Source organism: Triturus cristatus, chromosome 1_2 (genome assembly GCF_964204655.1).
Source record: "Triturus cristatus chromosome 1_2, aTriCri1.1, whole genome shotgun sequence".
Lineage (NCBI taxonomy): Eukaryota > Metazoa > Chordata > Amphibia > Caudata > Salamandridae > Triturus > Triturus cristatus.
Window position 1 is genome coordinate 325,632,618 of NC_140580.1, and position 26,533 is coordinate 325,659,150.

At 44.3% G+C, this 26,533-nt stretch overlaps 1 long non-coding RNA gene across 1 annotated transcript in view; it reads left to right on the forward strand.

The window, feature by feature from the left end:
- The window catches only part of LOC146867253 (uncharacterized), a 476,578-nt gene that overhangs the window by 410,013 nt on the left and 40,032 nt on the right, over window positions 1-26,533 (forward strand). The window contains exon 3 of the long non-coding RNA XR_014966080.1: window positions 11,032-11,127. This is a non-coding gene — a long non-coding RNA (uncharacterized LOC146867253). The remainder of the gene's footprint in view (window positions 1-11,031; window positions 11,128-26,533) is intronic.

The window sequence follows — 26,533 nt, forward strand, 5'->3', positions numbered from 1 at the left end:
CCCCCCCACCTTCTTATTAAAAAAGCTTCGCAGTTGCAAGAATTTAAAAAAGTTACACCTATCTGGCCCATACTCCTTCTGAATATCACTAAACTGCCAAAACCCTTCCGTCTATATTAGATCCCCAACATTCTGAATCCCCCGCCCCACCCAATCCGCCATAGTTCCATCAGAGAATATTTCAGGGAGCATAGGATTTTTATAGAGCTGAGTTTATTAGTTAATCCTTCCGAGACCATTCTTCTTTTTAAGTGCGACCCAGATTTTAAAGGCGGCCAATAGAGTCTTAAATTTAGTCTTCTTATAAAAACTGGGCACACTAAATTTCATCAAACAGTTCACTGCTTGGTCCCCGAGCAATAGCTTATACACATCAGGGAGCCTGACATCATTCGCAGGATTAGTGGGGCATGCACTAAATAAGATACTCATATACTGGAGAGCCGCTGCCCAATAATAAGTTTTAAAATCAGGTACGGCAAAGCCCCCTCTTTCCCTAGGGAGTGACATAAACCTAAGGGCCCTCCTAGTTTTCCCGCCCGCCAAAATAAACCGGTTTACTATGTTCTCCAAGGCTGCAAACCAGTGTTTTTCGAATTTAGTCGGTATTGCCCTAAACAAGTAAAGTATTATCAGTAAAAACATCGTTTTAACCACATTGCAGCGGCCTATTAGTGACATATGTAAATTATTAAATCTGTCAAAATCAGTTTTCGCCTTCCTGATTACCGGCTCGATGTTCTTTGCAACCAAGTTCCCTAGCGCCGGACTAATGTAAATACCGAGATACACAGCTGAACCAGTTACTCGCGAATCAGCCATAATAACATGCCTATTCTTAATAATCTGAGTTTTAGATTTGTTTAGTGTGTACCCTGAAAGTCTACCAAAATCCTGTGCTTCCTCCTCCACCACTGTAAGCGCAGTTGAAGGATTTGCCGTGACGATGGCAAGATCGTCCGTGTAGGCCAATACTTTGGATTCCAGACCATGACACACAATAGGCTTAATTCCATTATTGGACTCCTGTAGACGTATTAAGGGACCTATGTACATAGCAAAAAGGAGGGGTGAGCACGGGCAGCCCTGCCTTGTTCCACGCTCAATAAAGAAGGGTGCTGTGTAGCCCCCATTCAGTCTTAGGCGCGCTGTAGGTGCTCTGTATAAAACTTGGATGGCTTTGATAAAACCTTCCCCAAAACCAAACCATTTGAGAGTTTCCCACAGGAAGTCCCAGGAGACCCTATCAAATGCCTTCTCGGCATCCAAAAGCATAGCAGCCATAGGGTCCCCTGAGACCTCTGTTACATCAAAAAGGGTTATTACTCGGCGAATATGCTGCGTTGTTCCCCGCCCAGGTATAAACCCGTGTTAGCAGGGGTGAATTATATTCCAATCATACCATTTAGTCTTGTTGCCATAGCCTTGGAGAAAATTTTAACATCGCTATTTAAAAGGGTTATTGGCCTATATGAGCCTGGCTCCCTGGGTGGTTTATCTTTTTTTTAAAAAGATTGCAATATCCGCCCCTGCCCATGACTCAGAAGCAGAGCCACCCTTTTGAGCTTGACGAATAATCTCAGTCAAGTCAGGTCCGATAATATCTACAAAGGTTTTATAAAACTCTAAAGGAATCTGATCTGGGCCAGCAGCCTTGCTAGATGGTAAATTTTGCAATGCACCCATTATCTCCTCCTGAGTCAGAACAGCCTCAAGAGTCTCCTTATCTACCGAATCGATGCCCTCCAAAGGCATTTTATCTAAATACTCTTGGATTATATTCAACGCCTTCGAGGGTTCCTTACTCTAAAGCCGTTGGTAAAATTGCCGGAACGCCTCCCGAATCCCCGATGAATCAGCTACTATACTCCCATTGTTATCCAAAATTTCAGATATCTCTCCTGCAGTAATCTTTTGTCTTAACCTTACCGCAAGGGTATGCCCCACCCATTCACTGAACTCATGGCAGTGCTCTTTTTTTGCAAAGAAGGTTTCTTCAGATTTAACCGCTATCCGTTCTCCAGCATCAGCCTTAATCGAGGCCAATTGAAGCAGTATATCCTCAATTGGACTGCCCATATTGATGGCTGTTGCAAGATCCTCCTCAATCCTAATCAAGTTTTTCCTTATTACTTCCTCTTGCTCTGCTACCTTCTTCTGCTGGTGCATACTATAGCTCATTGTTTCGCCCCGGACCCCTGCATTGAAGGCATCCTACACTATCCCTGTGCGTGCGCTCTCCCTATTAAAATCCCAGAATTCTTTAATCCACCCCTTCATATGAGACACATATTCTGGATCTTGTAAGAGCCCCTGCTCAAAGGTCTAGCCCCGTTCTTGCCTTACCCCCCCCAGTGAGGGTGACTGCGAGAACTAGCGGATTGTGATCCGAAAGTATCCGGGGGTACATCTCTATCCTGAGCTTCGAAATAAAATGGTGCGACACGAATAAATAATCGAGTCGTGAAATAACCTTATGAGGTGCCGAGAAAAATGTACTACCAGGATCTTCGGGTTTTAAATAAGCCCATGCGTCAATGAGGCCATTATTCCTAATTAAATTCGTAAGTGCTACGGAGACCCTTCTTTTCCTACCATATTATCCACCACTTAGGTTGCTCCATCGCACACCCAACCCATTAATGTTAAAATACCCCCAGACTATTACTGGCATAGGGCAGGATGCAAGTTCAGTATCCAAAAATTTGAGAACCTCAGAATCATCACCAGTTGATCTGTACACGGAGCAGATTGTGAAAATGTCCCCACCCACCGAGCATTCAGCCATGGCCCAATGGCCCCATCTATCGGCTAGCTTTCTTTTAACCTTAATATCACTCCTACGAGTAAGAATTGCAAACCCTCTTGTACGGGTGCCTTGTTTAGTATTCACCATAAGCTTATATCCTAGCTGTTCAAGGATGCTGCCTCCGATGCCCTCTATGTGAGTTTCTTGAACACAGAGAATATCGATTTGCCACGTTTTAAACAGGATCCAGCCCTTTGCCTTTTACCTTGATCATTTAACCCACAAACATTAACTGAAGCTATTCGCAAACTCATTATGTTATGCTTTGACAGTTCCTGCACACAGCCACCAGACCTCCCATTATGGTTTCACTTTTGGATATATCAAAGTTTAATCTTACGCAGCTCATTTTCTTCCAATTCCTATTCCCAAAACTCTTCTCTAAAACTTCCCTCAGATGTTGTACTGTGCAGTATTGTGCTGTGCCCTTGCCCACCCCCCCTTAGCCCCCTCCCCACTAAAAGAACCCCCCCACCCTCACCCCCGCTACCACCCTTACAGGCAGATAGGTCAAGCATGACCTATGTATGGAAGCTGATCTCACATCTCGAGCCGCAGCCATCCTCCAACCCCCACCGAGGCCACCTAAACCAGTGTGCACCCACCCCCACATACCATCTAAGTCTATGGCAAAAAACAGACACGTGAAAAGAAGGATAGGGTATTGAACCAATACAGATATAGACTTCAGGTCCCCAGAAACCAATCATCATTCAGCTGTTGTGCCCCCATGCTGTGTGAGGCCCATTCCACTCCTCCCCCTGCATCCTTAAGCTCAGTAATGTATTCTTGTGCTTTAATTTCGGAGGTAAACATTTGCACCCTCCCTTTCAGGATAACCTTGAGCCGGGCGGGGAATAACAGAAAAGCCTCGCAGCCCAACCCCTGAAAGGGAGTTATTAGCTGCAGGAGTCTCCACCTCCGCTCGACCATAGTGTGGCAAAAGTGAGGGCGAGCGAAGAAAGTATAGCCCTCATAAGACCGTTTCGAGTTTGGTCTTGCCCGATCGATTATGACCTGCCTTAGAAGAAAATTCTCTACATAAATCAAGATTGCTCTGGGCCGCTCCCCCTGGCTGGTTGCGTTAATCTTCTGAGTCACTGGAAAGCGATGAGCCCACTGGACCTCCATCTCCCAGTTCCAATGGGCGAGGTCGGGAAAGGCACCTTTCAGTAAGGAGACGACAAAGGCCATAGTGTTTTCCCCTTCCACATTTTCGGCCAGACCCAGTAGCCGTACATTATTTCGACATTGCCTGTTTTCAAAATCTTCAAGCTTCCAGCACATATCCAAAGATTGCTTTTCCTGTGCCTCCTTGAATGCCCGAAGCTTGTCGACTTCCTCCTCCAAGGCGACAGCTCTCTCTTCCACATGGGTTACCCGTTCAGTCATGTCAGAACACAGTTTGTTGATTTTGCAAGTAGACCCCTGCAATTTTTCAGTAGGCTGGAGTGCCCTTCGGCTCTCTTGTCTGGCCTCCCCCTGCATCTGCTTAAGGGTTGCATACTATAGCTCTAGTGTGGGTGGGGAAGCAACAGATTCAGAGCCAATAGAGCCACTAGAGCCACCTTGCATGATAATCGCTGTATTAGATCCATAATCCAAACTCGTGGTCATAGTTGTTGTGGAGTAGTCTCATTCAAGCTTATGAGCTGTGGCTGAATCTGATCTAGAAGATCTAGCTCTGGACCTTGCCTGTCGCTTTGAGTTGAAGGATCTTCTGCAATGTTTTTTTGCTTAGCAGACGATTCCCCCGAAACAGTCTCGTCAGACGTGTTAAGATCACTGGGCCCAGATGAGTCGGAGTCATCCTTTAATGAATAAAATGTATCCTCTTCAGGGAACAGCAGGGGTGCGCTGGACCACGATAGGGTCGTGGTGTGGCCGATGAGATTACAAGCGGCATTTCCCACAGCAATATCCATGGGCAGTGCCTCCGATGGGATGTCAGGGCAGACAGGGCAGGCGCTGCTGTTCTGAGCTCCAGCCTCTGTGGTTGCAGGCTCACTAACAGCTATCTCGCTATGCAATATGCTGGTATTGACCTGTGGGGGGCATTCCCCGGTTTCTGAAAGTCTTTCCACCATATTCTCAGTCACACCCAGTCCCCCAGGAAGCTGCTGTAGTTGTAGCCCCACTATTGAATTCTCATCGTTCTCAGCATTTTCAATTTCTTGGCTTCCAGGGAAATTTGGCTCCAGTCCAGGTTGTGCAGTCAGCCTTGCACCTGGCTGAGGTGGAGAAGTAAGCTGCATAGGGCTCTCGTCCTCGACTGCATCCCCAGCCACCAGAGTGACTGCCGGGTCATATCCGATGTCCAACGCTGCACTCTCCATAACACTGTGGGTTTCCTGAGTACCTGGAGCAGTGGAAAGGGTGCAGAAGGCCGCTGATGTCCTGAAAGCCTCAACTACGGTCGGCTGCCACAGGGAGCCTTCCCCGGCAGCCGCCGCTGCTCCCTCCTTCCACACCAGCTTCTTTCAGTTTCGTCGCGCTGTCATCCCCCCTCTTCGCTTGGCCCCCATGCCGAGCATGACTCGGTCCTCGAACCGCATCAGTTGAGGCATCCTTAGCAGCCTCTTTGGGCATCTTGTTGTTCTTGGGCGCCATGATTTGCAGGCGAAACCAGCAACACCTCCGAGACAATAATGAAAGCAGCCGGAGGACCAGACCAAACCCCCTTGACCGCAGCAAAAAATGTCTGTGGCTCCCGGGTCCCAGCAATTGACATTCCGAGCAAAGTGGGCGAGTACACAAGACCATATTATTCCATCCGCCAGTACATCCTTAGTTGCCTCAGGAAGGGCGAAAGCAGCTGTGGCTCTCACTGAGGTCAGTCAGCGGCCATCTTGCCCAACCCCAGAAGTCTATACTTTTAATTCAAATGATTCATAAAATCAAAACGTAAACCTGCACTTTTGTTTATGAAACTGTGAAATCCATTTCAAAATGGGAACTAGGACTATGAAAAAACTCCCCACTACAAAATGTCTGTCGAATACTCATTGAAGTAAAATGTCATTCTTCTAAGTAGGTATTTTTAGGGAGAGTCTTTCTAGAGTAAGGAAACGATTGTACTGTTTAAAGCAAGCAACACATTAGCTCCTTGTTAATGTGTCATTGTAAACTACAACTGGAGTTCAGATTGCCTTAAGATTATTAAATTGGCACAGCTAACAACAAAATGTGTATTTGTAAAGTGCACATTGTAAATGTAGATGTACTTGTATAGCGCACGACTACCCGGAGGCATCTCGGCGCTTGTACGAATACCGCTGTGGAACCCTTCCTGGCCTATCCCTGTGAAGTGTCCACTCCTGGGCACCCCCAAGGTGAGGCCAGGCATCCTAGCGTTGTTGGGGCCGTTGTGGAGTTTAAGCAAGCTATTGCCCAGAGTTGCAGAGTGGGACCCATGATTAGGATAGGCACCGAGGCGAGAATTATCAGGTCCGAGGAAATTGAGCCCAAGGCCTGCCGAGGCAGGAATTGAACCCTGGTCCCGAGCCAGACTTCTGCATCAGGGTCTGCCGCTCTAACCATTGAGCCACACTTCTCCACATTCACCCTGACAGATATCTTGGCGCTGAAAATAACAGGTTTTTATTGTTACCAGACTCAATGGTACTCATTTTATCAGCCTTGGATCGATGAAAGTCTAAGCAGACACATCAGGATTCTACCATATGACCACGAGGTGAAACAAAGACCCCATCAGTCCACTGACCCACCAGCCCTGGCTGTTCATCTCACATGGAAGCATCCATGGAGACACAATGCCGATGCTACAAGTTTTGTAGAGTTAAGGAGTAGTTATCTGTCAAAAAAATAGCTTCTCTCTGTACACCTCCTTACTTCCACAGGCAGCATACTGTATGTGCCAGTATTACCAGCATGTCTTCTCACAACAACATTTTGTGGCTGGGCACTTACATGATATCTGCCCCAGGTACTGCAAATGCACTTTTCTACACACCCTGACAGTAGGGGTCCGTGGAGGGAGTTCGGTGGGGCAGTGAGGCGGGGCAGGGTGGGGAAATGTAAACACCGGAATATGGATGAACGGAGGTAAGTACACATTTAAATAAATAAATCAAATTTCGTTGCGCGCGCTGCATCGCATTTTGCGATGCAGCGCGTGCAAAGGAATTCGTTTTATTTATTTAAATGTGTACTTACCTCCGTTCATCCATATTCCGGTGTTTACATTTCCCCACCCTGCCCCTCCCCCGCCTCATTGCCCCACCGAACTCCCTCCACGGACCGCTACTGCACCCTGATATAAAACCTACAACAATGGTTACCAGAGGTACTACTTGCAAAACAGATGGGTCTTTTTTCCTCCTCTGAATCAACGGAACCTTAGTGAATACGCAAGAACCTCCACCAAAAGCAGTACAAAAAGAAAATATGTAAAATTATTCATTAAATAGCGAGAATCCTAGGACCACTGTCTGTGTTTAAGAATGGCATTGGCCAAGACCTTTTGGCTTTACTAAAATTATATCTGTGATATTTTTATGTATAGAGGCTTTCAGCAAAGCCATTGGCAGTCATTCACATTTTCTTCCACTTGCTATTGCATACATAGCAAACTTATTTTTTTTTGCTTTAAAAAAATATATATATATTGTTGAGGTCCCATCAGCTAACCCAACAATAACGTTTTACGAAAACCATGACAAAAGAAAACAAGCATTGACAAAGCAGGCTGACAGCCCGCAATAGACATATTTGCTTTATTATATAAATAGGCCCTTTAGATGTGTGGCATAATAAAATATGTTTAAAAGGATGTGAGAATAACAAGCCTCTAGATTAAGTAGTCATGTTTCCGGCTGCTATCCGCAACCCATGTCAAACTCTCTTGAACGTTGCCAGATGCAGTTAAGTGTCTACAAGCTCGAGTCCCTAATCTGATGACCTTTCCAAAAAACACAGGTGAGGTTAGGAACAGGGAGAAGGTAGTGTCAAAATGCATATGTCACAGGTCCAAGTAGCTTTTCAATAATAGTTACGGTGTTGCATTATGCAATCCAAGGAGCAAAGGGGCATATTTACAAGAAACTGATGGAACGAGGAGTTACGCCAAAACTGGTAACGCTACGCTCCGACAGTTTCAAAATGCAGGGAAACGCCGTATTCACGAGAATGCTGCACACCCTTCCGTTAACCCTAGTCCTGGTGCTAAAAATGCTGCCTGGCACCAGCTCAGGCAACCTAGCGCCATTTTGCAAGAGTGCCTGCCCTGCAGGGGCAATTGTTTATGTGCAGAAAGGAACATCTTGGGGGAATGGATAACTTGTAAATCTGGGTAGCATCAAAAAGCAATGGGTGTTGCGGCGGAATGCCCACTTGCACGCCCTTTTCACGCTAAGTGCTGTGTGAATAAGGGCATTATTTACAATAAGGCAAAGAGGTTAACGCCACCAGGACATTGGAAAAAGTTATGTTATGATGGAGTTAACTCCTTGTACATATGTCCCAAAGCATATACATGGATATGCACATACGCGTGGCCACCTCCAAGTGCTCACAGGTGCAGTGAAAGCACTCTCACCTCAGCAAACACATCTAAAATCCTTACAAATGAGTTTGTACCACACCTGCCAACATCTGACAAAAGGGAGAAAACATACATTGCATATAAGGAATAACCTGTCTGAAGGCACAGGAATTTTCCCTTATGAACACATTTATGCTGGAGGACACCCAGCATTAGGAGCACAAATCTGTACAAAAAAGTAATATATCGAAATAAACGTACCAAAAACATATTCGCATTACTAGGATCAAAACTGCACTTTACAGAGGACCCCTGATGTGTAACACATTCCCAGCCAATCATGCGCACGCGCATACTCATGCACACAGACATCCTCCTTCTCTAATAGCTGTGTTTAAGCCATGGGCTCCTTGTGGGAACAGTAAACAGAGGAGGATGTGCCTAGGGACGCTAGGCCGAAAAATGGGCCAAACTTTTACTGAAAACTCAGGAGCGGATTCTTAGGGGTGACGTGAGTCGCGGAGTGGCGACGAGGAGAAGAAGCAAGGCGGCAAGGCCCTTCCATTGTGAGCGAAAATTTTATTTTTAACAGATGTTAAGGCAGATGGTGGAGAATTAGCAGGAAATGGGAGAGGAAAAAAAGAGGAGGAACATTACTGGTTCCAGAGAGAGTGGACATTAAAAAAATAAAGAATAAGGGAATGAAAACAAGTTTAAGTACTCTCTCCAGGGGAGGGGGTGGGGGCGAGACAGAAACAGAAACCGAGCAGGGACGATGCAGTCTGATAATAACCAAAAGCGTGAAATTGCAAAAGTAAAATTTGTGGGACTCAGGAGGGGCGGATGCGGCCCGTTCCATTGCAGAGCTCTCTCAGAAATTACTGATGTGATGGGTTAGTCTTTATCTTTAATAATCAGGAGAGCAAAAGGAGAGCCAGAGAGAAAATTATGCAGAAGGAAAGAAAAGACAGCAATAGACCCGCAGGGGTGGTATGGAGAAAGTAGGGGAGACTGAAGGAAACCACCAGTAACAAATAAAGGGAGGAGTAGGGAGAAACAGTATTTGTAGTGGCTGAAATTACCAGGAAAGTGATGCTTTTGTACACATGTAATGGTGTCTGTGCCTTTTCTGGATGCCATCGATGGAGCACATGCCATGTGCCAGATAAGGGTTTTTTACTTCTGTAACGAACTGATTAGAGAAGCTAAGTATATTCCACCGGTGCAAAAAAAATTGACATTTTTGGGTAGTTGTGTAATATGGATTTAATTACATTTTTGTTACTTATTTCACGGTATTGTGGCTGTTTATACAATAGGAAGTGGATAGAATATATTTCCTTCACTTTGGAAATGAGAAATGCAAGTTTGCATTTGAAATAAAATCAGTGTCTTATGCTTTCATCAAATAAGTGCCAAATCAATGAATATTTACTTTGGTGTATTTGTTTTCAATAATAGTTATTTGAAGATTAGAATTTTTTGTTAAATTATTTAGAAGCAATATGTTTATTGTATATGGTTTCGCAATCTTCATTTGGACTAATCAAAAAAAAACTTTTTGATGATCTGGATTGGAGCAAAATCTGTTTCCTCCCTTATGTTTTCCAAATTACACCCCCAAAAAAAGCTTTGGGTATATCAAATTTCTTTTCTTCACCAATGCAAAGTTTCTTTGAAATGGCCACATATTTCGTGTATGGTCTTCATCCCAAGGTCACTTTACTCCACCCTTGCAGGAACTGACATCAGAGGCATCTCTTCTCATGTCCAAATTCACATGAAGTATGTATATAACTCGTAATACAATTGTTATTCTGTATAGTGCATATCAACTTTGTTTGTTTCAAATATCTCCTCATGTGCATCACTCTCATACCCGTAAGGGTCTTGTTCACGCTATATAAAACCTTCCAAATAAATAAATAAATTGGTTACTCCAGGGAATTGAGTTACTGGCGCATAGACTTGGGACCGTAGAACTCCGAAATACCTGGGGTAAACGGGAAACTCTAGTTCCAATTTCCCCAATAATTCTACCTGGTATTTTATCCCCCAAAAGATCCATGGTGTTATCGCAGATTCTTTCATCCTAATATGCGAGTAACTCCTACTTCCAGTTTATTCAGGATTAGAGGGGACCTTGCCCTGAGAATGAAGCCCTATTTGTACACAGGGCCTACCTATGATCACCCCTATCGTTCTGATGAGGCAATAACAGGAGTTGCACTTAACATTTAAATTTAGAGATTACAATTCCTAGCTGGTCACTGCGCCCTGACGTGTTGCCACACCACCCACTACTACTGCCTAAGTATTAATTATTTTGTGATCAACACAGAAAGTGCTACAAATGGTTCATCATTTGGAAAGCTAAATCCACATAGAGAGTGATTATTAACCAATGACCCTACAAATTAAGATGAAAGTAATGAATACATATTAGAGATATCATCGTTCTGGATATGTACACTGTGCTCTCATGTGCTTTCTTTGAGGCATTAAATTAAATTAAGGCAAATTTTAAAATAAAGATTCTTTAAATATCATATCATTACTTGACTAGGCTATTGAAGAGTATGAATTAACTAATGAACTCATGAGAACTGTATAACGGTGATACAGAAAATACGAGAATTTAAACTCTCATTAAACTTAGTGCTGTAGGTTGAGCTTTGTGTAAACTTTATTATTCACGCACAATTCTTCATCTTCCCAGATTATTCTCAGTCCTGATGAGACCCTCATATCCCACTCAGGGCTGAACATTGTCGACACCGCCTGAAGACAAACTTCAGATCTAACCATACACCAGGTACTACCCCTTATGTGGCTAACTGTGTTTAATACCATTAGTTGTCTTTTGCTGTATACCAATGTACAATTTTAGTCAAACAATTTGTCACTGTTGTTACTTTGTTCAGCTATGATTTTTCTCACTTGGGTCTCTGTTGAGTAACTCTCTCACCACTCACCTGACTATTTTCTGCAGTTTTTATATGACTGTTAGAAATAAAATTCAATTTGGATGAACTGAATATGAGAAACATTGGTTGACTTGTAAATGATTGTCTCCTGAGATTAATTCACGACAGAAAGTTTACGTCTTACTGAATTCTCTGCTGCCTGATTGATTCAATCCCAAATGCCCCTCTTATACTATACTGTTTTTCAAATGAGTTCCAAGTGAATGCTTGTTGCAAATGTTCATTTGATACCTATGTTCACAAGGACATTTGGGTTGCTCTTGTTGTCTTAAATTGTATGTTGAGATTTGGCAACATCTTGATTTGAAGAAGATTGTTGGTGGTTAAAGTGTAATTGAGAAGATGGCTAAGAAGCCTTAGATCGAGGGCTACACGTAATGATGTAATTAACATAGAAAAACAGTTGTGCACGAAAAGGAGGAAAATGGAATGATTTGTGGAATTATAGTGAATGTCAGTCAAGCACAAGGCTACTCAAACATTTAGTTTGTCTGTGGCTTTGGGTACAAATGAGACTATTATTATGAAACCAAAGTTTATTCTCCAGACATTGTAGGCCCAGTCCCTGTTTGCTGATACCAGAAAGAGTATGGAGAAGCTTTGGAACATTTAAAAGGTATTGACCATGGTAATCAACGTTTATGACGAAACTTTTTTCCCTCATGGAATCACAACGCGGTTGTCACAACGACCGCGTTGTGATTCCGCATACCATTACTCCGCAAGTCGGAACAACGACTTGCGGAGGGGGGGGAGGTGTTGGATTTAAAATCCAACACCGTCCCTAGTGTCCGCAAAGACTGGAGTTGGAATAGTAAATTATACTATTCCAACATCCAGCGCCCTCCCTCCGCACGTCGTTGTTCCGACTTGCGGAGTAATGGTATGCGGAATCACAACGCGGTCGTTGTAACGACCGCGTTGTGATTCCATGTGGGAAAAAAGACTGCGGGAAAAAGACCTATATTCATTGACCACTAGTCCTAATGCACACTAACTATACTGGAAGCATTGAAAGTGACTCTAATGAAGAGCACTGGATGCTAAAGTTCCATATTTTGACACGAATGGATGTGTTTTGACTGAGTTAGGTAATGAAGGTTATATTCACTTGAACATTATGTAAGTTGAGCTGATCATAAGGGAGTAGCATAAACATTTTTTGATGATCTGTGCATTTTGATTGTATGTTATGATTAGAAGGTTGAGAGAATGTGTGTGCATTTTGCAAGCATGCATATTTGTGTGTTTGAGACTGTTTAGCATAGAAAGACGTTTTTGAAAGAAGGTGATTGAGGAGTAGATGCAGACTGAATAAAAGTCCCTGAGGCTGACTATTGCAAAGGTTCCCTTTTGTCATTCTCTTTATGATAAGCTGACCTGCTTTGCTGTTTAAATTGGGGTCCCTCATGCCCCACAACCAAGTCAAGGACCAAACCACTCCATGAAATGTAAAAGATAGATGAGATGTAGATCCTGCTGAAATGGTTTCTCATTGTATACAAACAAGTATCTAGTTGCATTAATCCACTGATAAACTATTAAACAAATAACAAGCCGATGTTTCTAATCCACAAGCTTGTGTGATTTATTCCACTTTTCTTTTTCACTTTTTAGAAAAATGTTAGATGCTTTTTCATCATGTCATCATAAAGAACAGATTAAAATGATAAGTTTTTTAACATTCAACACGATTTTGGAAAGTGTTCACAAATACATGAAAAGTATATGCATATTTTAACAATTACATTACAAAACATAGGACACCTGTCCTTAACTAAAAATAACAGTCACACGTGGGCGGAGAGTAAACAAAGTGAACACAGACTACATGTCTGTTGTCTCCTGCCCGTGTCCGCAGCTCTGGGACTTATAATTTTAAGTCTTGTCAAAAGGAGAGCAATTTTTTTATAAGTTCTCTCCTGGGCACACTGCAATGTCTTATCCCAGATGCTGAGGTCAACGCGTTTCCAACCCCGTGACCATTATGGGGTTTTCATCAGGACCTGGACATGGTGGTGTCTGTTCAAAAGAAAAAAACTGGGTGTGTGTTACTATTACCTAACTGACAAATTGTGTATTGTCCACTGGTAAACCCTAAGTTTTTTAGGTCTCGCCTGACCCAGCGCATGCGCTGGTCTGGCGAGACTTATTGAGAGGGCTCCAAAAAGTGCTACCAGGCCGGCCTGGAGCTACAGTGCATGTGCGCGGGCGCATGCGCCGCACTTTACCGCGATTACATTCACTTTAGCGGCCGCACGGCCGCTTTGATGTTTGATCGTGATCCCGATCACTTTCACTTTCGCGGCCGCACGGCCGCTTTGCATAGCCAATAGGTCTCGCTTTTGGGACCTTATAAGTATTTAGTTATGCAACTGTTCATGGCTAAACACTTATAAGGCCCCAAAGGCGAGACCTATTGGCTATGCCAATGCTTGTCTTAAATGTATCTCAGTTAGGCTGTACTCCTCCTTGATGGATTTGGTGCAAAGTCGAAGGCGTAGCAGTTTCCTGCCGGCAGATTATAAATATTGTTTTTTCATTAGGTTTATAATGTGTATGACACCAAAGTTTAACAGAGGAAATTCGAGAACTTGCCTGTATCTTTTGGACGATTATTGATTTTATTGCCAATTCTAATTTTCGTCGGTGTCGAAACCTGTAAAGTATTGAAATGTGTTTTACTAAGAGGAACGCGATTGCAAATGAAATTTTGAATAAGATTCTGCCAACTAAGCTTGTGGAATAAAGCGTTATCCGAAGTCTCAAGCGGTGAAATAATCCTAAGAAACACCGCAGTTACTAAAATGGTTTCTCAGGCATCCACCTCGAAGTTTCAAAGGACCATGCAACTAACAAAGGTTAGCCTGGAGAGAGGTGAGTCAGTGCATTAATGGAAGGAGGAATACCGTTTTTCTAGATTGCCAACAAGAAGAGGGTGAAACCAATTTGACACTGACAGTGTGAATGTGAGGCGTTAATTGCATGCAGATAAAATTGACCGGTGTTCTACTATGAACTGGGGTAGGGATCTAGATACCCCGGCAACAGCCAAGCTGGATACTGGTTGCTATGGCTGGTAAGTTTGAAAAGTTTAAATACCTAATAAAGAGTGGAAATAGTGTGGATGTGGAAGAGCGCTAGAGGAAGGATTAGAACAGTAATAACCACACCAGGTTGTGTCGGGGTGCTGATGTTGAGCTGCTATTTTATGTTTGTGGAGAACAATACAAAACCTTTGGTGGTGTTATCAGTTCTAATCATATGATGGTGTGCTCATTTATGAGGAACATGGTTTAGACGTAGAATATAACATGAGTTCTGAGAAGTGACTAACTCTCAGAAGGAGGCCTCAAATGACCAGTGGTGGTCGGTACAGGTAAGAAAAGTGAGGCGGTGAGGGGAGGGGGGAAGTTGACAGACGACGAGAGAAAATAAAATAAAAACACTTAACTTGTACTCGCCGCATCGTCAAGTCGGCGATGTGGCGAGTGTAAGGTAAGTGGTTTACTTTAAAAAGTATATATTTTCCCTCGTCTGTTGACTCCCTCGCCTCTCCGCTCTTACCTGCACCAGCCGTCACTGCCAATAACATGAAATGAGAGCTAGAAAGGAAACCAAATGCAGGGAGAGGCTAAAGGACTAACTCTACTGAACTCAGTAGTATGTAAAATAGTTATGCACCCATTTGCTAAACTCAGCAGTGCTTAGTAAAACTACCTGTAAGGTGCTGTGATACCTACATAACGTCCTATGGCGAGTGGAATTTGAAAAAGAGGATGTGTAGAGTGGAGACATAGGTGGCTACCACAGTGCTGTGTAAAGTTAAAGCCTATTACATAGATTTACATTTATATTTATAACAATATTATTAGATTTTAGAGGTTTTCTATGAGAGGAGTGGACAAGGAATCAAGGATTTTCATGTTGTTATCATCCACTACTTAGATTTATGGTTTTGAATTCTATAGACATAGCTGTTCTCAGATATCCGGGCCCTAATTGTGGTTTGAAGGTTACATTTAAAGCCCTGTGCAAAAAAGATCTGAATTCGATGTTATGTGGTTATTCCTGCACCCATCATCAATTTCGCCCTGGCAGTGATTGGAAGGTGGGCCTGTCAAAATTTACCATTGGGGAATTTGTGAAAAAATGGCACAACGTGCCGAAGTTGATGCAGTAAATTCCAGTTCAGCAAGTAATACCTTATTTATGAGTACAACACAACCCAGAATAAGAGGTATTTCCGCCATCCAATAAATAACTCAACCTAGTGAATAGTCATTTATCGGTTGTGAGAAATAATACATCTTATTCGGCCACACTCATAAGTTAGCTTTAAGTGTTGGAATTCAGAAAAAGATTGGAAGAGAGCTAACTGAACTTCGGGGAATGATCTGATTTTACCAAATGTTTGTGAGCATGTTAAAATCAAGGACAAATTATCTCATCCATAGCTGAAGTGGTGAAAGAACTACTTATAAGGGAATTCTGTACCTCTTTTAGACCAAAAACCAGATACGTATTTCACCATTGGCTAAATGCCCACACAATCAATTTGAACCTTTTAAAGGAATATAGTGAGCATGGGAAACTGTAGAAAAGTGCCCCTTTTTGAATGGTCACTCTCACTGTTTGCTAAAAATGCTGGTGGTTATGACCCTGATAGTTGACTGGAGTTTGCTGCCCAGGCCCCAGTGCCTGTGCTCTTGCCTAAAACTGTTACGTTCGACATCAGTGCAGCATATCTAGATGCTATAGCTGTCTTTAGCTTCACCTCTGAGGATTACCTGGTCCACCTCAAGGAAGTGTTACAGGCCCTGCATCAGGCAGGCCCAACTATCAAGGTCATCATGTGCCTGATAAGGCAGAGTTCTGTAGAGTATTTGGCCCACCATATAGGTGGGGGCCAAGTACAACCTCTGCAACTCAAAATCCAGACTACTCTGTACTGGGAAGCTCACAAAATTCAACCTCAAGTGAGGGCATTCCTTGGCTTGACTGGGTACTACAGGAGGTTTGTGAAGGGTACAGGACTATCAATCAATCAATCAATCAGGGTTGGTAAAGCGCAAGTACTCATCCGTGAGTGCCTCAAGGGGAGCAGGGCGGCTGGGGGGGGGGGAGCGGGGGTGGACTATTGGCCCCATTCACTGAACGTACCTCCAAAAAGCATGGATTTGGTGCAGATTTAGCACAAACCAATGATGAGGGCCAGGATCAACCAGCTGCATATATCAGCAGGCGACTCCTCCCTAGAGAGCAGCTTTGGATTGCCATTGAGAGGAAGCCTTTGCTGCGGTTTGGTCCCTGAAGAAGCTGAGACCCTACTTGTTTGGGACTCACTTCAAGGTACAGACCGACTACAGGCCTCTCAGATGGCTGATGCAGATGAGCGGGGAAAACCTGAAACTATTGAGGTGGCCAATTTCCCTACAGGTTATGGACTTTACAATGGGACACAGACCAGGGACTGACAATGCCAATGCAGATGGCCTTTCCAGGTTTTTCCACTTAGACAATGAGAACTACCAGGGGATAAGTTAGCTGCTTATCACCTTTCGTGGGGGAGCATGTAGGTAAGTGACCCTTTTTGTATGGTCATCCCCATAATTTTGCTCCAAATGCTGATGGTTACGACTCTGATAGTGCATTGGAGTCTGCTGCCCAGGCCCCAGTGCCTGTGCTCTCCCCAAAAACTGTTATGTTCAACTTTGTAATCCTATATTGGCAAAAGTGTTACCCCATATAAGTCCCTAGTATATGGTACCAGGAGTACCCAGGGCATTAGTAGTAAAGGTGTCCCCTAGGCCTGCAGTACAAGTTTGTGTCACCATGGACGGCCCATGCATCCTATTGACAGCAGGCCTACCATTGCAGACTGAAGTAGCAGTGCAAACTGTTCGACCTCGACTGTGCTCTCACCATGTGTGGCAAAATCACATACACTGCCTTTCATGTATGTAAGGAATCCCTAAGGAAGTCCTACTCAGCCCAGAAGGCAGGATGCATTATATTTAAGGTGTGAACATGTAAGTGCAAGCCTATAAGTCCCTATAGTGGCATTCCCAATTGGAAACCACTATATTTGTTAGCAGTTGATAGGATAACAAGAGCTGCCAACTGGATACCCTCGAGATTGGCACCTCTGTGATGGTAGCCATTGAAATACACCATGCTTGGTACCCCCTGGTTGCTCTCAGCTTTATTGTGTTCTGGCTGACCAGCCCGTGCTTTCCCCCACCTGCAGCCTCCAAGACAAGATTCTGGCCTCCGGCCAGGCAGTGTGATCACTACCAGGAGTCAGAGACAAAGTCTAGGCAGCAATGAGGTCACACCTCTCTCCGCCCCAGATTGCTAGTGAATTGGCACATCTGAGCAACGAGCTTCAGAGGCTACACCACCTCTAATATGCATTTGAGATGTCCCCCCGAGGAGGAAACAGACCTCCCCTTGCCTCAAGCGTGTGTACACCTGGGCAAAGTGGGAAATTGGCTATGCAGGAGGAGTACACCCTCAGATAAGCTGGCCACACCTCTAGGGTGGGCAGCCTGGTCTGTACACCTACAATTACATTTTGTCTTCTTTAGGAGGGCAGAAATATTGGGTTCTGGGTAGAAAATATGACCTACACCACCGGATGTGGTCACCAAAGGGGCAGATTAGCTGCAGGGACTACCTGCCATTTGGCTACTAGCTCCCATGCCCCTAACTCCCCTAAATCTAGGATTTAAGGGACCTCCCAATACCAGAACCTCAGATCTGAACAACTTACTTCAAGGAAGGACCAAGAGGGGACCTGTGTCGCAGACATGACTTTGAACACTAGCACAAAGTAAAAGAAGGATACTTTGTCCCTGAGGCAACAAACTTGGAACTGAGTGAACGACTCTCATCCTTGGCCAAAACTTGACAGTCCTAAAGAGAGGGATTCTTGTGGAAGGCAGAAGCACCCTCAGGCTCCCCTGGACAAGTGGCACTAGTCCCTTGCAAACCGTAGGTAAAAACGCTCACCGGATCTAAAGACTGGCTGGCCATCGGGACCTCTGAGGAATTACCCAAATCCAGGCGGTCCAGTGCATTGCAGGGGTTGTAGTCCTGCCTATCCCAGAGTCTCAGGCCGCTACTTTACATATCCCAGTGAAGTTCCAGAAGCATTTTGTTGTGCTTACCGCTGCCAAGGCTTGTTGGTAAGCAACAACCACCCTCAACGCTGCAGCAACAGAGACCAATGTGCAACCATCATCCGATGTCAGCAGCTGTGTACCTGTTGTATTTTGTTTCTTGCAGCACCGTGTAAGCGGTAAAAACAGCACCACCGAGGCTCCCGTTCAGCACCAAGGACAGCAAGAACAACTCTGCACCCTGACTCCACGGGCTTGATAAAATGTATATAACTGTTGTGGTGTGGTCCTGGGGCACCTATGACCTTACCCCTATAAGGGTTCCAAGTAACTCAGCCGATTGTCCCTAGCGGAGTTTGCCGTTGACCCCAATGTTATTTTGTCAATATATTTCACTGGACTGATTTAATATTGCTTCAAAAATCTATAACTCCGGTTATATGTAATATATCCCATTCGCTTTGGTGTCTAAATTGAGATGAAAATACACTCTATTTTTATAAATTGGGGGCGTGTTTCTCTTGATTCGTGTCTTTTTTCTATCGTCCAGGTGGGTACATGCCAGCAGGCATGCGGTTTCTGGGTCGACACATGTTCCTCTAGTAAAGCTTGACTGCTCTTTGCCACTCTGCCAAGACTGAGGTAACGATTTATTAGTTTGAATCCAAAAACCATCTTTGGGGTATTCTGATAATGTTACATGGTAAGACTTCTCAGCCATGCCACAAAATATTCCACTTTCGTGCAGAAACTAAGAACTAGGAGATAGTTTCTCAGATCCTCAGGATTGAATTCACTTCACTGACTCTAGGTCCAATAAAAGGCTTAATTTTTAAAACACTCTACATAACCCAAAGGCCCTTGCACAACTGTGCACCCCTCTGTAACAATTACTAGTCACTTCTTATTTACTGTTGTAGTGTCTCCCTCCGTCTGTTCCATATCCTCTCTCTCAGAACTTTGGACCGTGCTGCTAGATTGTGATACAAATACAACAATTACAAAACTAATTTTCCCACTGCCACTTTTTTGAGGAAATATGATTATAATCCTATCCTTTTTCCATCAAAGGTGTGTGGTGTTACATTTGTTAAATAAAAAAAATACATACACAAATACATAATAAGTAAATAATAAGTGCAGGGGCCTAAACTTCTCCCAGAAGCCTGCCACTGGCAGTGTTGAATGTCAGGATTGCCAAATACCAAGGCTGCTTAGTCATGATTCCATCAATAGCCTCCTTTTATTCCCACCACACACTTCCTGTCTCATTATATCTTGCAGGGTCTTTTTCTTCCTGCTTTTTCCTTGTCATTGTTTTTTCTTTCTTTCTATCTCTTCTTCCTTCACACTTTTCGGCCTTCCTTTATCCTGCTCTGAGTTTAAGTCTGGTGATGGAAAATAAGTCTAGGTATCCAATAATAAGTGGCAGTGCCCACCACCTCGACCACCAGGACAAATTAAGCACTGAGCTTGTGTTGAAAACCTATGTAATTATGGTAGCCCTTCTCTAGATAGACTCTCTACAGCCTGTCTCTCTCCTATTGCAAAAGTGGCCACAGAACGTGATAAAAATTCCACCGGTGACCCTCTTAACATAAAAACAGCACCATAGGAAGAGTTGTCCAGAAGCAATGAGTGGAGCACAAAGATAAGCACGTAAAGAAAGATGTGGGGTATAATCAGAAATGGGAGCTGAAAATGGTTTATGGCAAGTTAAAAGTGAGATCAATCCTTCATTCCCAAATTAATGGAGAATACAGCCGCGCACGCCAATAAACCGCCGCTATTATGAATGGGTTGGCCACAGGTGCAGTTAGAGGCCTACAGAGGGATATTAGCCCAAACTGAGTGGCTTTTAATTTATTTCTAATGAGAGGCTGTGGCTTGGGAGCCACGCGGATTCCACTCAGCTGGGCCTGGAGACAGCCGGCACAGCGGAGCAGAAAGCGATATGTCCGCTCCGAGGCCGGACTGCCCCAGTCACCGGTGTAGCGGGACATGGGCGAAAGGTGTGCTGCCTGCGGACTCTGAAGGCAGGCAGAGGAAACGCGTCAGAGGCGCGAGATGGAGGAGGCACAGGCCTGCGGCATACACAGAGACATACGGCCTTCAGTCCACACTCTATAGGACAACAGATACAGCAACCTGGAAACCATAATGAAACCACACACAGGTCACTGGAAGGCCCAGCTCAAATGTGTGAATATTTCATGGAGACGGAAAGCTACCCTGCGCGGTGCTTGTGACGTCAAGGGCTCTGGTGATGGCGCAGTCACTGTTTATAAACATCATTTACTACAGGTTTGCGATTAGGGCTGACATTTCCAGTGTGTTTATGAGCAGGGCATGCCGTTTATGCGCACAGAGGGATCAGGCTGCGAGACAGCCAGGCAGATGGACTGGGCCGGCAAGAAACTGAGCAGCACTGCTCGCAGTCGCCACTGCGCCCCCTCTCTGCTGATCTCTGCAGCTTTCACAAACGACCTTCTAACTACTGCAAGTTCGCAATCGTCCACAACATTTTACCAACTCCCTCGTGCGTCATAGCCCACAGAGCCGATACTCTGCCATTAGAAATGTCTGTCCATTCAAAAAGCCCTGTTCCCTGTGCAGTCTGTCTCCTTGTCTACAGCATTCAGTGCTCCAACAAAATGAAGGACTGTGAGGTGGATAGGAAGACCAACTGGCATGGGTGCACATTCAGGACGGTGTGTGTAAAAATTCAGGACAAAGGGTCAAAATTCAGGACAAAAAATACAGGACAGGAGGTCAAAATTCAGGACAAAACTTCAGGACAAAAGGTACGATTTAAAAACACATCAGAGGAGGTCGCGCAATAATATATAAGTAATCCCATCTATATCCAAACATATTCATCCATTTGCAAACCTATCCATCATGTATCCTTCCATCCATCATTTCACTCATCAATCCCTCCATCCATCCTTTCACCTTATCCATCCATACACTCATCTGTACACTCATCCATCCACTTGTCTATCCACTCCTCCACCCATCCATCCACTCATCCATCGAGCCATTTACCCTTTCACCCATCCAGCCATCCTTTCACTTACTCATCCCTCCACCCAGTCACTCATCCTTCCACCCATCCATCTTTTCAGTCATTGATCCATACTCCCTTTTTCCCTCCATTGACACTTTCACTTAGCCATCCTTCCTTCCATCCATCCACCCATCCTTCTACTCATCCACTCATGAATCCATCTATTGACCCTATCACTCATCCATAATTTCACTCATTCATCCACCCATTCACTCGCCGATCATCCACCCTTTCACTCATCCAGCCATCCTTTCGCTCATTATCCATCTATTTACCCTTTCATTCATCCATTAAGCCTTTCACTAACCCATCCAGCCATCCACCCATCTCTTCACTTATTCACTCGCCCACCTTTTCATATTTATTATGAGCTGAGCCTTTGTCTGCAGAGTTGCATACAGAAGAGGATCATCAAGAATTTCACCCTTGCTGTAGTTCCTAAAGCAAGGGGTGGTGTGGTGTGGGGGGTAGGGTTCACTATGCCCCTGCCCATAGGCAGTCTGAAAAAGTGGAAGTAATGAGTCATGCATGATTCACAGTGCCATGCCATGAGTCGATTGTGACATGGTGTTGTTTCCAGGGCTTTAAGTGGGATGAAAAAAAGGGTGGGGGTCTCTCCAAAGGGGGTCTTTGATGAAATTAAGGGCTTGGCTTAAAACACCCAAGCTAAAAATCTGTGCTTAGCATAGTGTTCCGCTCGACTGGTATTATGTTGTTTCTGTCATTGGATCCAGATATATAATACAGCAAGTCAGGACTATTGGCTTTGTCAATGGTTGTTAGTTGCATAAAATAAAAATGCAGCAACCATGGCTTCGTTGAATATAATATTGCTAGTGCACTTTTCTAAAATGATGAGACTGAAAGAACTCTCGACCCTTCTTTTCAACTTGTTTCGCCATCTTCTTTGAATGAACTGGTTTCTCACGTAGCAGCATTGGCGTGTGTGCACATTTCGTCTGTCTGACAGAATGCCCTGCCCTAGATGGAGGCTGGAGGTCACCACATGTTCCAACGGCCCAGACCATTGTCATTCTGTATGTGGCAATCAGCCACAGAAAGAATGACAATTGGCGGGTGGGGCTGCTCTTGTGCTCCCAGGAAGAGTGCGAGGAGGCCCCATTAGGGTGCTGAGGCTTCATGCAGGGGTGCTGTTCCCTGCAATACCCAAAATTACGGACAAAAGGCGTCCGTAAATGGGATCCTCATGGACAATGGACATGAGGTCCAAATTACAGACGGTCCGTGAAATTTACGGACGGTTGGTCACCCTAGAGGCGGAACTCTGGACTAGGGGTAATGAAGACTACGGGTAAGTAATCTGCTCATTACCATTGTAAGGGGGCATTGGAAGCCTTTGACAAGGAAGACAGATCCAATGGGTAACGACAGCGTCAAGGACGCCTGGACTTGGATTAATAAAGGCTACCCGTAGGGGATCAATAGGGCACACTTCTTCCTTTATTTATGTGGCGAGTGACAGATTTCGGTGCCTGATGAAAGATCCCTGATTTTGGTTTTGAGTGGCAGCCAATGGGATCCTCCATCATCTAACACATGACTTCTGAGACTTCTGCAGAGGAAACTGTTTATTGGCTGAAAGAAGTAATAGGATGGCAAAGTTGATGGGAGTGTGTAAAAATTGTGTGCGTGACTGTCAGCACTGTCTCTAGTATATATCTACTACTGTGATTGTTGTAAATATTTTGAATAAAGTTGAAGGCTATATCCAGTGTTCAAAGTGGGCGGGATCAGCAGGGCACGGCGTGTCCCTACTTCTTTAATTCAATAGATTCCGTTCCCCTACTTTTTTATTTTAAACATTCATCCCAAGACGGCAGAAATAGCCAAGGCCTACAGATAAGGCTCGGCGTTCATGGTCGTTTGGGGACACAGAAAGAAAAGGACTCTGCCTTTTCCTTGTTGCCCAGAGAAGACAAGGACAGTGTCCACTTCTGCTCTGCCGCTGGCAGCTGCCCTCCCCCTTTTTTCTTCCTCCCATTCCCTCTCTTTCTAACTCCTCCTCACTTACTGAAAACTGTGACTTCAAGAAATGGTTCGCAGCCTCTCTTTCCCCCTTTCGTTTATTTGTTCCTCTGTGAAATGGATCCAAAAAAGAAAAAAAAACACTTTAGCTGTTAATCAGCGCCACTTTACAGAGTTTGCCAGTTTAGCGCTACATTTGGTTTCTTGTCTTTCTTTGAACAGCATTGTTTTCCCCAGGTGGGGAACTGCACCATTCCTGGAGGTACTGCAATGCCTGATTGATGGGTGGATTGGAAAACAAAATATGTACTGCAGCTCTTCGTTCACGGATGTGGTCTTTTTAAACCATACTGCTTAAGTTTTGTAAGAATATAAGCAATGGACATTGAAATGGGTCCCTTCAGGGCCCCGTAGTTATGTCCTTAACCTTTCATGCAAAAGCACTCACTGATTTCTGAATAGTGCATGTAAAAGCATTAAGGTAACCATGTTTTTCCTGCTTACATTTCACATGCTTTATCTTGCATTCCCTATGAGTATTTTCTTTTAAGGTCCCGCGCCTAGCGCTGCACTGCGCAGCAGTGCTCGCGCAGCGAGAGTCCTTTTGTCCGGGGTTCAGAAATGGACCCTGGAATCGTATATGCTCGTGCGTGTGTTTTTTGTTTTGTCTTCTATTATTGGGCTTTTAGTGGCTGTATTTTTTTAGACAGAGCACGCAATAGGCCAAAGGCGGGCGCATCGCTCCGCCCACGGCCTATTGGTGTCTGTTACGCGCACTAAAGCCTATCTGGTTTCAATTATCGTGCCAAGACACGGGCGCGATAATTGAAAGCATACGGCTGTCTGTGGCGCTCGCACCATTGGCAGCGGTCTCTGCTTCCAAAAGCGATTGCTTTCGGTTTCGCGATCGCTTTACTTGTGGCTGCAATACAGTTTGTTGCTTAATTGGGAGGAATGCGTGGCTAATATTTACGCGGTTACAAGCTGAAAATAAATGAAGGCGGTTACAAGGAAAAGTAACTGAAAATGCGCAGCAAATATATAATTTGTTACAAGGTAAAATAAATGAAGGCGGTTACGAGGTAAAAAAAATGAAGAATGCGCGGCAAATATTTACGCGGTTACAAGGTAAACAATGCGTGCCTAATAATTGCACTATACTTCTCTTTTTCTAATGTCTCGTCAGGCTTACTGAAATAATTGACTGTATCTGCTTAGCTACAAAACAAGGACTCATTGGGGCTAAGTCATACTTTCTGACTAGACTGAAAACGTGTGATTTTGGATAGAGTTCTTTCTCTCTCCGTTACCCGATTCCCTTAATCTAAAATGACGCTTGCTTACAAATAGAGTTATAGACATATAGACAGACATACACAGAGCTAGACCTAGGTACAGGAACACAGATGTACACACATATAGAAAAGGAGATTAACAAGCAAAGAGATATACAGAAACAGAGGCACATACACAAATCTAGAAACTGAGACAGATAGACAAAGAGGAACAGAGGCAGATATAAAGACAGAAACTTATAAACACTAAAAGGCACATATAGTTTGATACCTACACGCAAATACAGTGTAAATGTAAATGTAAAATTTAAATGTATTTGTACTTATATAGCGCACTTCTACCCAGAGGTCTCGTAGCGCTGTATTCATACCGCTGTGGAACCCTTCCTGGTTTTCCTGTGAGATGTCCACTCCTGGGCACCCCCCAAGGTGAAGCCAGGAATCCTAGCGCTGTGGGGCCCGTTGTGCAGATTAAGCAAGCTATTGCCCAGAGTTGCACAGTGGGACCCATGATTAGAATAGGCACCGACGCGAGAATTATCAGGTCCGGGGAAATTGAATCCAAGAGCCGCAGAGGCGGGAGTTGAACCCTGGTCCTGGGCCGGACCTCTGCGTCAGGGTCTGCCACTCTAACCATTGAGCCACACTTCTCCACTCAGTGTACACATAGGTAGACACATATAGCGGAGCATGGCGGGCACAGAGGAGCATATACAAAGACAGAGACACACAGATAGACTGAGAGAGAGATATAAACGCACAAACTAAGAGAAAAATGAATACACTATGAGAGAAGAAACAGACAGTAAAACAAATACATCTTGTAGCTTTGCTTTCAGTTTTGCGATCACTTTACTTGTGGCTTTGCGGCTGCAATACAGTTTGTTGCATAATTGGGAGGAAAGCGTGGCTAATCTAGTAAAATAGCGGTTACAAGGCAAAGTAAATGAAAATGCGCTGCAAATATTTACTTTGTTACAAGGTAAAATAAATGAAGGCGGTTACAAGGTACAACAAGCATTTGCAATGCAATAGGTCTCGCATTATTAAAGTTTGAGCTATTGGTGTTGCATTATTTAGCAATGCCAATAGCTCAAACTTTAATAATGCGAGACCTATTGCATTGCAAATGCTTGTTCCAGGATGCTATTACTTTTTTTTAGGCAGCATATTGCTCTTCTCTAGTGTGTAAATTTGAATTGAGTCACATCCAGGTCTTTATAGCGGGCACAATTGGGTTGCAGTTGAAGACAGTGTGAGTTTCTCTCAGTGGGGCAGTATGGTGTTCAGTAGAGGAGAGGATGTGGCACTATGGTCAGACCTGCCAAATTTGTAACTGGGGAACCAGGTTCAGCCTTCATGATGAGTCCCCCAGACGAATCTCCTTAGGGAGCACATTACCATGCTAGACCTTAGAAGGCCCCGCAAGACCTTAGAAGCCCTGGTGTCTTAGCACTAGCAGGTGGACCCTAGCAGTGGCAAGTGTGGGTTAACCGTGAAGGCTTGTCCACCACAAACCATACTGAAGTTCACCTCCAGTCTTGCGGGCAGGCCTATGACGCAGCGCACCCTAGCGCGACAATGACTGCCACTGAGGTCACAGGACCCTTGAGAAGGACCGGCTCTAGGGCGGTGCAACCGATGTGATCGCAACAGGTGCAGACTTTGGGTGGAGGTGTCAGCAAGAATAAAAATGTCATAACACCGGTGATTAATGTTCTACCAATAGAGAGATCACAGTTTTGTCTAGTGGAAGTTT